Here is a 13,025-nt window from a genome sequence, read left to right as displayed (position 1 = left end):
GGTGCGCAAAGTACTCGCGCTCCATATGGAGTAGCCCCCGAGCCTTAGGTTGAATCGCAGAATCAGGCTGAGGTTCACTTCAGTCTTTTTCCTTCATTATTTTCCAAAAAAATTGAAAAATAAATTTCTGATGCACATATCCCGCAGCCCCCGAGCCTTAAATCAAAATACCGTATCTTGAGAGTAGCCCCTGAGCAAAGATTTGGAATTAAGGATCTAAGATGTGCCATCAGATTTTATTCCTAAGAATATCTGCAGGTTTAATCAGATCCGATATCTGAAAAGACCCTTTTTTGGGTGGAATCCTGGAAAAATGATGCAATTGGATATGCCACACTGATTGCACCCGTAATATCCTCAAAAATAAAAACCCAAGATGTTTATCTCTTTATGGTACGCTCACATGAGACTTTACTGTGTGGAGAATCTTCATTATTGCACCCGTGAATGCTCCTACTGTAGCATCACGGGTTGTCATCCAGTAAGGCCTCATGCTGCTATAAAAGGTGGGTGAGAGGTTTTTGCTAGAAGCACCAGCACTCTGAAGCTATGGCTTGCATTTGGTGTTCTTGCTCTCTCCCTCCTAAAATTTGTATAGTCTTTTCCAGCAAAAGATGCTAGAAGAGAACTTGCGAGTGACAAGAGAAGTCCCTGCTACCTCATCCTGCAACCCTGCTTCTCTTAGCGGATCCATGCTGGACATCATGTCCTTGCATATTCCAATGAGGCAGGGTTTCAGGGGATAAGTGGCATCTAGTTGTGTCATACTCTTGGGGATACCTGTTTCTGGGTGCCCAAGAACTGCCATCTCTATTGGGGAGACTTAATCTTGTCACAACGTATTCAGGGAGAAGGAGAAATTCCTTTGCAAGATGCTACAAGAGACCTTGCGAGGCGATTACTGCAATCTGCCTCCTTACTCTTGAAACTTTTCTCCCAGAATACGAATATCATTATTCCCTTAATGGAAATAACAAGTTTGTACTTTGTCATGGCCTCAGGCCGATCTAGCTGCAGCAGACTTCGCTCAGGAAGCCAAAAAGTGTGCGCGCAGACCCGAGTCATTGTAAAGTTTTTAGAAAAAAATACTCGAGTTCTAATATCAAGTAGTTGTATTGTGTCGAGTACTTTTCCTTTATTCTGGAATGTAATCCCAGTAAAAGGAAGTTAAGTCGAGTAGTCGTTAAGGGGTGTGAGTGTTTTCTTTTTTCGGAATGTAATATCAGAAAGTAGAAATGTCTCAAAAAATCCCGCTTTCACCACAATTGGTAATTGACTATTACTCTTCTGGGTATTTACCGCTTTGCCACCGCTGCTATTATAAAGCATAACGGTAAACTAGGTTTTACCCCTTCGGCTGCTATTCCCCACTTTTTACTATTTTTAGATCTGTTCTTGCTCGTTTTCTCAAGCTTCCAGATCTAAAACTCCTTGCTCTCTGGCTCCCAAATCTTTTAGGGTTTAGCCATTGCATGCGCGTGAAGTGCTCTGTAGATTTTCGGATGGCCCCCAAGAAATCGAGCAAGGGCAAGGGAGTGTCCGCAGAGCCAACCCACGCAGAAGGATGGACACCCAGTAAGGGTTCAAAATATGATTTGGAGTCCCTTGTTAAGTTGTGTTTTTTATCAGCAAACTGGCGTCCCGCCTTGGGTGAAGATCGTCCGTATGAAAATACAGGCGAAATCGTTGCTTTTGCCCCTTATTTTGAATGGGGATTAGGGCTCTCATGCTCCAATTTCTTTTCTGGGCTCCTGTTTTATTATGGGATCCAGCTTCACCATCTCACCCCTAACTCCTTTGTTCATCTTTCTGTCTTCGTACACTTGTGCGAAGCATCTTTGGGCATCGAGCCTCATTTTGATCTTTTCTACCACCTCTTCCACCTTAAATCCCAACTTAACTCTACCAGATTGGATGTAGTCAGTGGAGCAGGTGTTCAGCTTAGGTAGGGGATGGATAAGGTTTACATCCCCTACAAGCTATCGCAGAAAGTAGTTGATTGGAAACCAAAGTGGTTTTGTGTTGAAAATCAAGGGAAAACCCTTCCAACAATTGCTCCTGGGCTGCCCATTATCCAGGTTGAATGGTTGAAAAAACCCTTGGATACAAGCCAAATTTCAGAATTGCTAAAATTGATAGCAAATCTCGGATAACTAGAGAGGCTGTGGCCTTTGACTGGAAGAAGCGTAGAATCCAGCCTCTCCAAGCTCGAATACATTTTGGCTTTGAGTATCAAGGAACAAGTGATCCATCCCGGTGCTCAGATAAAGAGATCTTTAATGGAGAAGCTCTGCGCCGGGTGCAACAACTTTTTGAGAAGGTGGAGCATGTGCCTCACCTACTCAAAACATTCTCAGCTCTGAATCCTCCTAAAGAGGTATGTGAGAAGTAGTCGATGTGATCATTCGAGTACTTTTGTTGTAGATGTAACATATCTAACAACTTTCTTTTCCTTTTGCAAGATGATGTAAATGTCTATAGGAGCAGTCCTCATTTGCCAGGCATATTTCGCCCCTCTCACCTTGTTCCCAGCGCTCATGCCCAGCCCTCGCCTGATTCTGAAGATTCTTCAGAGATTGAAGGCTTTAGTTCTGACAGCGAGGCTTATAATGCAGAGGCTAGGGAAGCAGCTGGGGAAGCAGCCAGAGATGATGGTAGGGGCGCAGTGCCAGCCCAATCAAGGATACCCAGGCGGGTCACCCAAAGGATACTCGTTCGGTAGCGCGGAAGCGTCATAGCTCCTCGCAAGCTACCAGTAGTAGGTGAGTAGCTAATTGATTGCAATCGAGTACTTTGTGTCAAGTTTATCGATTTGCTTTTCTTGATTTTGTTTTTTCTTTTTCAAGTCCGGCGGCTAAGATGCCATGGATTACAACATCTGAGGATGATGTTGCGGTGGGAAAGACTGTCCCTTCCACTGCAGCGGACTCATCAAGGGGGACTGGGAATACTCAACTAGCGAGTAGTTCCAATACTAGTGACGCCGGGAACACGGGTGGTGGTACAGTGATCATCAGGCCGTCCCCTAAGTTTGGCGTAAGGAAACTTGCCATCGTAAGGGCATCTATGTAAGTTTTCTTGAAACTTGATTGTAGAGCTAACTATGTGTCGAGTGTATTTCGACTGGTTTGTCTTTGCAGTGATGTACTCCTAGAGACAAGGGGAGAAACTGAGATCAATTCAGTCCCCGAGCCAATAGCAGAGAAGCCCCCGAGCACTCCAGAGATGGATGCTCATCAGGTAGAGGAGATGGTGAATTCTATGATGCTGAATTCGCCACTCCCAAATCCTAAAAGGAGTGATGAAAAGCTCCCGGAGGAAGAGGGAAGCGTGAAGCTTCATAAGGAGGGAGGCGGCGAGAAGCTTCCTGCGGGGACCCCCATAGGTAAACTTATAATGCCTTTGTACTGAGAGAGTACTTCCCTTTGTTTTTCCTCTTGTTTAGTTTTGTAACCCAACCTTTTCCTCTAGATTCCCAAGATCCAAGGAATACTGTGGGAAGACTTGAGGATGCGCCGAATACAAAAGAAGTTTCTGTGGTGCAGGCGACTACTTCCCAGATTTTATCAGGAAGTGCTCTGCCACAGGAAAAGATGAAGCTCGCTTACAAGCTTTTGGGTGTAAGTAGTCGAATAACTCGAGTACTTGTATTTAGATCGAGTAGTGTGTACTGATCTTTTTGTTGTATACTCTTGGCAGGAGGTGTTGGAGCAGGGGAGTAGCCAGCCCCGGGACGACTCGGAACTAAAAGCTCTGAGAGAGTAGGTGGAGAAGCTCTTGTCCGACAAGGCTACTTTCTAGGAGAAGAATAAAAAACTCTCCAAGGCCAAGAAAGGCTAGTCTTGAGCATATATAATGCAGTCGACTAGGTTGTTTCGTCTGGTATTTGTAAGTTTTTCTTTTACGAGTACACAGCCTGCTCAAAATCATTAAAGATTGAGGAAAGCTTGGTACTGGATCTAAAGATTCTTATGTACCAAGACACACATCAGATCGAGAAGCTCAAGAAGATCAAGGAGGATTCTGACCGAGAGATGGCAACGGTCCTCAAACAGCTCAAGGACCTGTCAGAATCCCGTGACTTGGTGCAGCGGTAGCTTGAAGAGCTGAGAGATGTGAAAGGTGCTGCTCAAGTTGTGGCGGACATTGTGGAGATCCCAGAGGGGAGCGAAGACGAGCCGCTCATGTTAGTGGGGAGACTTCGTAAAGTACCCGAGAGCTTTGAGAGGTATGTCTCCACAACCACCCGACAGTACGTAGGGCATGTACTCAGGTTGGTGAAGTCCTATTGGCCACATAAACTAGATCCGCTCGGGGAGGGTGCAAAGGCCGATTGCAGTGATGACCAATTTGGTCAGTATCTGTAGCACCCTAATTTAAATTCCAGCATTTAATAATAAAATTAATTGGCTTTATTTAATTTTCTAAGATTTAATTTGCTTAGCCTAGCATTTATAATTTATTTTTGCTTCATAAAGTAATTAAAATTTATTTTAGGTTTAACTTGATTGTGCATTCATGCTGGTGCATAATTTTATTGATTGAGTGTGGTTTGAATTCAAATTCAAATTTGAATTCAAATGGTTTGAGTTTGTTTGAAAAAGAAGAAAGGAAAAGAAAAGAAAGAAACCCAAACCCAGAAAACCAGCCCAGCTTTTCCCTCCTTTCCTTCCGCGCACACGGCCCACATCAGCAGCCCTTTCGCGCCGGCCCAGTTCTCCCCAGCGCAGCGTTCGGCCTGCAGCCCGCTCCCGCTCGCTCGCACGTTGCACGGCCGCGCGTGCAGCACACCCGACTGGCTTAGGCCCGCACGTCAGTAACTCCTCCCGCAGAAGCGCGCGCCCCACGCCCCGCTCCCCAGACCCACCTGCCAGTCGCTCGCAGAGCGCTCGCCCGTCTCGCTGCGCACCCAACCCCGCCTGTCTCTGTCGACCCGGGCCCGCTTGTCGGTCCCGTCCCTTTCCTCCCGTTTTCCCCGCGCCGAACCTGCCCGAGATCTCCGGCGAGATCGCCTGGATCCCATCTCCGTGCCTAGGCGCCGAGATTACCGCCCCCCTTTCTTTAAACGGCCCCTGCGACCTGCCTCCAACCCTAGCCGCCGCCTCCGCGCCGCTCTGCCCCGCCTCGCCTTGCTCCGCCATGCAGAGCACCCTGCGCCACCGTGCATCCGCCACGCCCGCACCTCCCAGCCCCCGCCGACCACCCCAGGAGCCCCGCCTCGACGTCAGGAACACCACCAAAGCCCCCAGCCCCGACTCCAGTTCGAGCATCACCGGAATCGAACCCGGACGCCATCTCAGGTGAGCTCATCCGCCGTGGTAATTGGCCGCAGTCGGTGCCGCTCCGGCCAAGCTGACTCCTCCATTAGCTTCGCAGGGACTCCACACGTCGACCCGTGGAGCTCAGGATCCCGGAGCAGACCCGCACCAACCTGTCCACGTGCCCAGCGCTGAGCGCCGCCGCCGGTCCTCGTCGATGGTGACCCTGCATGGCCTCCCCGTCCGAATGCCAGCCCCGGTAAGCCTTCCCACATGGCGTTGTTTCTTTAGCGCTAGGATTAGAGTTCCGTAGACCATCCCAGGGGCGGGAACACCGTCACCGGTGTTTTGTCGCCGCAGCTCCGCCGTGGCGGGAGTGCTGCAGCATGACACGGCCGCACGCGCACCCCGTTTCAGCTCTGCGCACATGAGTGGGACCTCCATGCCCCTTTTGCAACAGTATATCGGCCCTGGCATGGCCGAACGCCGTGCGCCGGCGATGCGCCGCCGTGCAGGAGCGCCGCCATCCTTGATCTCAAGGCCACATGCCCTGTAGACCCCCACTTTGAGCCCCGGTGGATCACGCATGGCGTGAGGAGCATCCCCGACCCAAGCCCGCTCCGTTTTGAGCCCTAGAACACCGAAAATGCCAAACTCCGGCGAGCCCCACGCGGCGCCGCCGCGGGAGCTCTGTCTTCGGCGAGAACTCGCCGCCGACCCGCGCTCCTTGAGTCCTGGCCGCCCGATCGGGAAGCAACGCCCAGGATTAGATCGTAGGTTGATTAGATCCAAACCGCTAGAACAGGATCCAACGGCCGAGATCTGGAGATACCCCTTCGGCCTGGTAATTTTGTTAAAGAGCCCCTAAGTTTTCTCGGAATCAACCCGCAGTCCGCTCTCGTTCAAAAATATTTACAGAACAACCCAATTTTTAATGTTTAGGCCCCTGATCTTCTTAGAAATAGCACCTGCCATCCTGACTTGATGTTTTTGCGGGTTAGACCCCAGATCTAAGGTTTATTTACGTTTGGGTCCTTGGTTTTTGCATAAAACCCCCAAAAACTCTATTTTTCTTACAGATAGGTCCCTGGATCTTGTTTTAAGCGTAGTTTTCACGTTCTAGCTCCGTTTTAGGCGTTCTTTATGTCCATGCGATCATTGTAACGCGTAGAATAGTTCTAACTTAGTTTTGTTCATTGTTTTTATGTATTGTTGTACTGTTTATTAGTTTTTGCTATTGTTTACATGTATGTTTATCTTGTGCCTTGTTTTTGGCCATGTGTTCGTGAGTAGACGTTGATCCATCTGAGGAGCCCCAATACTAGTACTCGGAGCAGCATCCATCTTCATATCAGTTTGAGCAGCAGCAGGAGCAGTTTGAGGAAGGCAAGTATAACATGAACAACACCTATCACTTTAAATACATTTTCATACTGCATTTTAATACTATATGCCTATAAGGACTTTCCTAGCCACTTTATATCCTTTATATATATCCTTTGGGTTGCATTTTGGCTAATTGTGCTAGGTGATGCGCTATAACACACTTGGTCCTTTTTAATTAATTTGATTAATGGTATATGCAACTTAATTCTGGGAGTGGCCCGTTTGAGTGGCTCACGTCTCGTTAAAATTGGTTTTTGTAGAAACTTGGTTTAGGGGGCTCGCACTGTGTTTTGTGCTAGCTAGTCTCCATAAGGACCGTACGTCATTAGAGCGACAACCTGGGACAACTGCGCAACCACAAGACTGGAATGCGACGGTCTGTGTACCCCCTCGAGGTGGGCCCCATCGTTGCGGAGCCTGAATCCTTAGCGGTTACACCTTACCAATGTGATCCTTTGTAACGGCCTCGCAGTGAGTTTGCTAGTCATCTGACCTAAGGAAGTGTGATGAACAACTAGCGTAGCTCACGACTTGTGGGTAAAGATGTGCAACCTCTGCAGAGTGTAAAACTGGTATACTAGCCGTGCTCACGGTCATGAGCGGCCCGGATCCTCCTTTTGATTAGTGGGGTTACCTTGGTGGTTTGGTTTGGTTCTCAGTAGTATCATAATTAATTCTGATTAATTACTATGTAATTGGGTTATGGTAATTCATCAACTTGTAGTAATTAGCTTTAATAAAACTTTGCCAAGACTTAAAAGCTAATGCAGTTGAGTCAGCCAACCTTAGAGCCTCATAGTTTGTGTTATACTTGTTGAGTACAAGTTGTGTACTCACTCTTGCCTACTCTACTCTTTTTCCTCTTGGGGATACTCTACTGCTGCTCAGTTCCTGCCGACGCGAGGGAGTTCACCCGGAGCTACCAGGAGTACGAGGACTTCTAGGCATTCGTCTCCCAGTCGACATCCCTGTGGCACCCTGCTCAGCTTCCGATGAGAGTTATCGTTTATGTATTACGCTTCCGCATACTCTGTACCAGACTTTTGTCATTAATGTAATAAATAACATTCGTACTCGCTTTATTATATCTTTTACGTGATATGCGCTGTGATATATTGTTCATTCTATTGTATATACGTGTGACTTGATCCTGGCACGTATATGATTGCTCGGTTTATGTGCTTTTTATAAACCGGGTGTTACAGTATCTGAGAGAGACCTCCTCCGTAGCGGATAAGATAGTGGAGACTTTGAACAAGTTCGGATCTCCTTGAGTTTCTTGTGAAATGATTGGCATTTAGAGCCTCAAGTACTCTGTGTGTACAAATGTTTAAATTTGTGTATTGCCGGGTACTTGTTTCTGTGAAAGGATCGTGACCCTTTGATTTGTAAGATCTTGTGATATGTCGAGTAGTAGTAAATAGAACCTCCTACGTTGTGGCGGCATCGCTCCTACTCGATCTTGATAGCAGATACAAAGTGTTATATCCATTGGTGCTATAAGCAGGGTGGACTCAAATTGAGTCGAGTAGTTAGGTTCTATTCAGAACTCTAGTGCTGACCGGTTAGGATTGAATCCCATGGGATTAACCAAGTGGGAAAAGCACTTTTCAAATGGGTGGTTAGGCCATAGCCTGTTGCGCATCTTTTTGGAAAGAAACGTTTAGAGTTAGAGCAGTGCTCTTGTGAATTTGGTTGTCCAAGTAAACGGCAGACTCTCATCAAGTACTTGGAGAACCAGGAGCTTAATTGTCATTATGCTCCTTGATTGTAGAGTAATTTTCAAAGTTGACCGGTTAGGATAGACTTCATCAGGTCATCCAAGTGGGAAAAACTTTTTGAAAATATCCACGATCTACTCGAGCTAGCGAGCAGGGTGTCCTTTTCCCCCAAGGACTGGATTGCTTTCTAAAATAGACCTATTAGGATGAACTCCGTCGAGTTACCCAAGATGAAACCATCTTAAAAATATCGAAAGACTACTCGAGCCAGCAAGTAGGGTGTCCTAAACAAGGACTGGAGTAATTTCTAAGATAGATCTGTTAGGATGAAACTCGTTGGGTTACCCAAGATGAAACCATCATAAAAATATCCAAAGCCTACTCGAGCCCGCGAGTAGGTTGTCCTAAACAAGGACTGGAGTAATTTCTAAGATAGATCTGTTAGGATGAACCCCGTCAGGTTACCCAAGATGAAACCATCTTAAAAATATCCAAGACCTACTCGAGCCAGGGAGTAGAGTGTTCTAAACAAGGATTGGAGTAATTTTTAAGATAGATCTGTTAAGATGAACCCCGTCGGGTTACCCAAGATGAAACCATCTTAAAAATATCCAAAGCCTACTCGGGCCAGCGAGTAGTGTGTCCTAAATAAGGACTGGAGTAATTTCTAAGATAGATCTATTAGGATGAACCCTGTCGGGTTACCCAAAATGAAACCATCTTAAAAATATCCAAGACCTACTCGAGCCAGCGAGTAGGGTGTCCTAAACAAGGACTGAAGTTATTTCTAAGATAGATCTGTTAGGATGAACCCCGTCGGGTTACCCAAGATGAAACCATCTTAAAAATACTCCTTGGAGTAAACCATAGTTTAAGGAACTACTCGATTGTTGCTCTATGTTTGAGCAAAGCTTGTGGAGTAGTGTTAGATACGGGGTATAGGTCAGATGAGCAAGAGCAAAGTAGTCGATTTGTAAGGAAATCAACTTTTATTAAGGACTTGTCGTGATTATAGCAATTGTAAAATGATAGACTCTGACTCTTAAGACCTACCCCTTGCTCGTAGTTATAAGAACGTGAGCAATGGTTTACATAGCTAAATATGAAAAAATGTTTGGTGGTAATTCTAGTCGTTCTGATGATCGACTAGATTTTCGGTAAAGCTTCCTTTACCAAGGGCTTTGCGAAGTGAGTTGCACTAAAAGATCGTGTGGGAGCTCTTGGGGTGCATGAAGTACTTGCGTAAGAGCGTTTTGTTGATCTTGTCTCCTCCAAGAGATATTTCTCCATGGTGTTGGGTGCAAAGTTTACCCTGAGGGTGGGTGCTTGCCGGCTTACCAAGAGGGTGGGTGCTTGCCGGCTTGCGCTTTTTGAAGGATGCAGAGGCGTGCGCTGGGATGCGGTAGTTGGAAGAAGGGCTGTACACCTCAATTTCCTCATGCTCCTTTCTCTTTGAGATGATGACGCCACATGCGTCACGACCAATGTTGATCACGTTGCGAAGATCGCTGTTGGAGTAGTCGTAGTTGTCCCCCTGCTGTTCTTGTTGGCGGTTGACAATGCGCTGTCGTCTGAACGCCCTTTTCTGGTTAAGCAGGTGACAACGTTCATAGAGGTCCTCCGCTGCAGGCTGCTCTTCCAGTTGGACAGTTACCGTGACTGCTGGAGGAGGTGCATGTGGGTCTTGGTTGATGACAGCTTCGACTTCTGTGACTGCAGGGGGAGTAGTTTCCATTTTGTCGGAAAGGTACTCGTTATAGTCATCAGAATTGTAGTTGTCAAGGTTTAGACGTTCCATCGAATCACCCTCTGATTCATGGACTTCATAGATGCGAACCATGAGGATTTCTCGGCAGAGATCCTAAACTTCTTGGTCTTGTTTGCTTGATGACGGGTCTATCGGGGTGGTTTGCTGGAAAGGGAGATTTGTTGGCTGAGGGCTGAGAGCCTTGAGAGCTTGGAGGTGTGTCTCTTCCAGGTGCACTGTCCATCCTTGGGGCGTTGCATATATGACCAAGTTTGGAAGGGAATCATGATCGGACTTGGAGTTTATAGTCGAGTTGGATTCGACTTCCTTGCTATACTGAATTAGATCATCCAGTTCATCTTCCGAGTTGTAGGACTACTCGGAGTCGGAATTGGTTAGGCCACCGATTTTGGAATATGTGTGCTTTGGATGAGCAAGAAGCGGGATGCCCATCTCTACGCGGAGGGCATTCTCGTTCATCCAATGTAGCCATGATTGAGTGGGAGTTAATCATGTTGGCTCTTTAATCCAGGGTTTGTCGAAAATCGACTTGCTGGTTTGTTCAGGAGCTTTGGATTTTCCATTTTTAAGTTTGACTAGTTCCCAGAGGACGTCTGCCATCTGGGGTGGATGGGCCATGGCATCCATAAACAAGTCGACGTTGTCTGACCAGTCTTCGAGATCGTCAAATGGTTCAAAGTTGTCGAAACTTCCCATTAACTGATCAAGGTCCTAATGGCATAAGGGATCAGAAGTATCAGTTGGTTTAGGAGTCCAATTGTGAGTAGGGTTTGGTGAAGGATTCTGGGGTTTCTCAGAAGGAGACGGTCCCATCCGAGCAAGCCGGGGGTTTGCCTCTTCGAGTTTTCCGCAGAATTCTCCTCCCGAGTTCTGCTTCTTCCTTTGCAGGGTATTTTCAGCCATCTTGATGCAGTCGATGAGTTTAGAATCTACTCGATCGATCCCAAAGAGCTTATCTCCCGACCGTTCATGTGGTGGGTTCAATGTTTCTGGGTTCTGCTATGTTTTAGATGAGTTGAGAGCTGATTCTGCGAGCTTGATGCACCCCTCTATCGATCGTGAAACCCGATCTACTCCATCGATTAGTTCTGAGTTAACGATCCTAGGGCGTTAGATTGACTTGAGGTAAGACACGTATTTTCTGAGAGTTTCGGAAAAGTGGAGATTTTCGGAGTCAGGATTTGTGTCGAACTCGGCTAACTCGTGCATTCGAGTTGGAGTTGACATGTTTTCTGCGATATCCGAGTCAAGCTCGAGTAGAGCTTGCTTTCCGTCGAGTTTTGCAACCATGCAGGTTTCGGCGGATCGGATTGGGTGGTGGTTTTCGATTCATATGTTTCAGGGGCGATGAGGTGGCTGGAGAAGCCACCCGATCCATCAGCCGTGCAGGCCCAGGAACCAAAAACAAGTGTTGTGCCCTCAGGCACGTTATTGGCGTTGCTTGATCCGGCCATCGAATTCGCTGATGAACTCGCCGAATCCCCTACCTGGCGTGCCAGCTGTCGGTGTTTACCGCCAAGCCTGCTCAGGGATAACCTTAGCTATAGGATTTTAGGTGGGGATCGACTGCTCTGGAACTCGATGGTACGAGGAACACAAAGATTTAGACAGGTTCAGGCCGCGAGTTGCGTAATACCCAACGTCATGTGTGGTTGTTTGTATTGCCTTAGGTGTTAATGTGTTTTGGAGGGGTTCCTGCCCGCCCTTATATATCCGGGGGGACAGGGTTACATGGAAAATCCTAGCCGAGTACAGTTGGAGTCCTACTACAACATAATCGGGTAGTTTTCTTTGTACTGCAGCTAGTTCTACGCCTATTCGGATAGTTACAAGAGAAGTAAGGTACATCCATGAGCTATCCCTCACTCTAGAACATTCTATGTCTATAAGCAGTCCCGCTGCCCCGAGTCTGACACGACGCGCTACAGAAGTCCCACAACCGCGTGTCTAGTGGTAATTTTGTAATCTATGATAGCAGTGTTTCTTGGTTTATGCGGTAAAAAATTTTGTTTTTGCTACTCCGTATCCTTACAGCCCGGCCTTGCACGCCTTACTTCACACGTGAATTTAAGATAGGCCAGCGAGTGCCCCCTCTCACACGGCGCCCAGTGCCTTTCCCACACGGCGCCCAGCTAAGTTAATTAATGGCGTGCCAACCAGTCGCTCTAGGTAGTTCTCCCGCTAAATTTTTTTAGTCAGTTTTAGGCCAATCTCAGTGGGAGTATCATCGTCCGGTTATCTAGACCGTGAACTAGATAACTAAACCGGAGAAATGTCATCACCATGACATTCCTCTCATATCTCATGACACACCCCCTTCTCTCTCTTCTTTCACATCAGCAAAATTAATGCTTATGACACTCCCATTACCCTCCCATTGAAATTGGATTTAGTGGAAGTTTTATGGGTACAGTTACCTAGATTGGAAACTAGGTAACTGTACCAGATGGGTTTCATGGTGAGAAAACTCTTCTCACATCCCATAAAATTTTATCTTTATCTCTCATTGTCATGTCAACAAAATTGATAATATTTAATGCAATGAAACCCTTCATGAAACTCTAGTTGAGACTGACTTTAAGCAAAAGTTCATACTCCCGCCATTCATTCATATATGTCCAAGACAAAAGCGGGAGCTTATCAACCCACTTATCTCGTCATTATTATCTCATGGAAACAAACAACTTTTTAATGTCTAAACAGATACAGAGGTAAGATACCCCTCTCGCATGCAGCCAGAGTACTGAACGGCGGCCGCCAATTTACGGCTACACATTTAGTGTGCAAGTGGCAGCCAGAATTTTTGCATGGGGTATGCCAAATCAAAATTTTCATATGCGAACAAGTAAAATCCATTTAGCAACTGATTGGTTTCAGCTGTAGTAAGAGCAT

The sequence above is a fragment of the Panicum virgatum genome, chromosome 8N (assembly GCF_016808335.1).
Source record: "Panicum virgatum strain AP13 chromosome 8N, P.virgatum_v5, whole genome shotgun sequence".
Classification (NCBI taxonomy): Eukaryota; Viridiplantae; Streptophyta; class Magnoliopsida; order Poales; family Poaceae; genus Panicum; species Panicum virgatum.
This window is presented reverse-complemented; position numbering follows the sequence as displayed.